The 3,587-nt window shown below is 36.5% G+C and overlaps 1 pseudogene; it reads left to right on the top strand.

Moving 5' to 3' along the window:
• The first annotated feature begins 2,625 nt into the window (after positions 1-2,625).
• Positions 2,626-3,266, top strand: LOC102817956 (annotated as a pseudogene).
• Positions 3,267-3,587: the final 321 nt, after the last annotated feature.

Below are 3,587 nucleotides of genomic sequence, written 5' to 3'. Positions count from 1 at the left end.
CTGATTTTAAACAACTCAGTATCCATTTGTTCTGTTTGAGCAACTACCTCTTGGTTTATGTACAAGAGCCTTATGAGCGCAGTTAAGTGTGTTGGCATGCCTGTTCTTTGAAGTATTATCCATAGCTTGTCATGATCCACACAGTCAAAGGCACAAGTAAACATCTTTTATTTTATACTGTTTTTCAACCAAGATCTATCTGTGTCAACAATGATATCCTCCATTCCATATCTTAATTTGAATCCAACTTAAATGTCTAGCAGTTCCCTGTCAATGAACTGATACAACAATTTTTAAAAATAATCTTCAGGACTTTAGTTGCATTGACATTAATGATGTTGTTTGATGCTTTATACATTCAATTGAGCTGTGTCTCTTTGGAACATCAACAAATATGGATCTTTTCCAATTGGTTGTCCGTATAGCTATTTTCTAAATTTCTTGGCATAGATGAGTAAGTGCCTCTAGGATTTCATCAGTTTGTTGAAAGATTTCAATTTATTTTCCATTCATTCCTGGAGGCTTATTCTTTGTCAATGTCTTCAGTGCACAATGGACTCCTTCCTTCAGCGCCATTGACTCTTAATCATATTCTACCTCTTGAAATGGTTCAGCAGTAACCATTTATTTTTGGTACAGTGACTCTTTGGATTCCTTATATCTTCTTTTGATGCTTTCTGCATCATTCAATATTTTGCCCCTAGAAACTTTTACTATTGCAAGTCAAGGCTTGAATGTTTTGTTCACTTCTTTTAGCTTGAGAAATCTTGTTCTTCTCTTTTAATTTCCTAACTACAGGTGTTTATACATTTCATAATAATACTTGACTTTGCCTCCTCAAGGAACACTTCTAACTTTTCTGTTCACCTCTTTTAATTCCTCATTTTTTCCATTTGCATTTGAATCTCAATACTAGAGAGCAAGTTTGAATCTTTTCTTACATCCTTTTTTTTTTATTTTTCCTGATTTTTGCTTTATTCCTATATGACATTCTTGATGTTATGAGGCGTTCTGCTCCCGTAAAGATTTACAGTCTCGGAAACCCTGTACAGGGTCATGAAGAGTTGGAACCAACTCCAAGGTACTTAACAACAACAACAGTTTGGAAATGGACAGCTGACTCAGTTACAGCCATTGTTACATAAGGAAAATATAATAGAATAATTCTGGAAATAATTTTCCTCCCTTAGGAAACCCATTGTCTGTGGTTTGGTAAATTTTTTTGCTTGATAATAAGACATCCCTCTTTTGAGCATGAGCTAAAAGCCAGGGGATACCTTGGATGCTGATCCAGAACCCAGTACTATGCAATCCTTATTTCAAACTGTTGTTTGTTGATGTTATGTGTCATCAAATTATTTCCCATTCATAGCTATCCTGTACAAGGTTTCCCAGGCTATTTATAGACTTCTTGTGAAAAGAAAAAAGAACATCTTTTATCACTGTAAACATTTTAGTTAGATGCTCTCTTAATTGCAGTTGAAGGCATTTAACTGTAGGATGGCAAACAAGCTCCTTTTTCTTTGAATTTTCAATCTCAAATGTTTAAATCCAAGAAAATTATGACAATTTGAAAGAATGGTATAACCTTTTAAGAGAATAAAAAGAGATAAAGTGCTTAAAGCAGGTGTGTCTGACGCATAGTAGGTGTTCAGTACCTGGCAGCTATTGCTGTCATTCACATGGCTTCAGCTAATGAGTGATGGATACCCTTTTGAGTCCCCCTCATTTGTCCTAAATGAATGTTCCAGATAAAGTTCCTAAGAGTTACCACGTCCTGAAGTGATACTTGTTAATTGTTGTCCAAAGATGTTATTGTTGTTAAGTACTGTTGAGTCGGTTCCAACCCATAGCGACCCTGTATAGGGTTTCCGAGGAGCAGCTGGTGAGCTAGAACTGCCAACCGTGCAGTTCAAACAGATTTGCAGTCTGGTACATTAACCCACAGTGCCATACCAGGACTCCAAAATGTCTATGAATTTCCTGATATTGTAATCAAGAAAAGTTGCCTCAATTCATTTACTCGATTTCAGTAGCTTTCAACAGTTTCTTGAAGGACGTAAAGTTGTTTGGTTCCAGAATGTGATGAAGAATTAGCAATTTCTTGGTTCCATGAAGTTGCTATAATTTGTTAAGTTAAATAGGCTGTTCTTGAGAAAAAAATGACATTTCTGGAAACTCTGTGAAAAAATCAGATTCCTATTATAAATTTACAAACTAGGTGGCCTTATGAAAAGGAGAAGACAGCCTCTATAAAACATAGAAGCTATGTTAGCATTTAAAGCAATTCGGGAAACATCTCTGCAAAAACATTCCATTAAGGACCAAGTGCCAAAGAAAAGCTTTCATTAATCAATCTTGATTCCTAGTTAAAAGTAAAAAATGGGAGGTAAATACAAGACTTTTTGTCTTCTCCCAAAAGAAGATACTTGAATTTTCCTAGAAAGTACAGTATAAACAAATGAACAAACAAAATAGCCAGGGCTAGTTTGCCTTATGAGGATAAGAACATTACTTCCAGTAAATACTTGACTCATAAACACTAAAATAACTTGACTTATGTATGAAATTAAATATAGCCATTAAAACATTATGATGATGGATGCTTCTGGAAGAACCATTGTGATGGCCACTCAAGGAGAAACCCAAGTTCAGTTCAAACTCATATTGGTTGGTGATGGCGGTACTGGAAAAGCTACATTTGTGAAACGTCATCTTACTGGTGAATTAGTATCCACCTTGGAAGCTGAGCCCATCTCCTTGTGTTCCAGACTTACCAAGGACCAATTAAATACAATGTATGTGACACGGCTGGTCAGGAGAAATATAGTGAACTGAGAGATGGCTATTATATTCAAGCCCAGTGTGCTATTATAATGTTTGATGTAACCTCAAGAGTTATTTACAAGAACGTGCCTAACTGGAATAGGGATCTGGTTCGGGTATGTGAAAACATCCCCATTGTGTTGTATGGCAACAAAGTGGACATTAAGGACAGGAAAGTTAAAGCAAAATCCATCATCTTCCACTGAAAGAAGAATCTTCAGCACTATGATATTTCTGCAAAAAGTAACTACAAGGGCTTTGAAAAGCCCTCCCTTTGACTTGCTAGAAAACGAATTGGAAATCTTAACTTGGAGTTTGTGGCAATGTCTGCTCTTGCCCCACCAGAAGTTGTCATGGACCCAGCTTTGGCAGCACAATACGAGCATGATTTAGAGGTTGCACAGACAAGTGCCCTCCCAGACAAAGATGATGACCTGTAAGAGAATGAAGCTGGAACCCAGCAACAGAAGTCTAGTTTTATAGGCAACTGTCCTGTGATATCAGTGGTGCTACGTGTTTGACACTTCATTATACAGCTAAGCAGAACATATACTAGACTTTGGGATACTGAAGGAGATGAATGGGCTTTGGAGTGAATGTGGCAGTTAAAAATACCTTCATTTTTTTTGGACCTGTATATCTAGCTGTTGAAACGCAGTTGTTTCCTTTCTGAGTTTCAAATACACTACAGCTACAGTTGCATCACACTATTCAGTGGTGAAATTTTGTTTATTACTGTCATTCAAATTCCCTACCATTTA

Source organism: Chrysochloris asiatica, unplaced genomic scaffold, assembly GCF_000296735.1.
Source record: "Chrysochloris asiatica unplaced genomic scaffold, ChrAsi1.0 scaffold00022, whole genome shotgun sequence".
Classification (NCBI taxonomy): domain Eukaryota; kingdom Metazoa; phylum Chordata; class Mammalia; order Afrosoricida; family Chrysochloridae; genus Chrysochloris; species Chrysochloris asiatica.
This window is presented reverse-complemented; position numbering and strand designations above follow the sequence as displayed.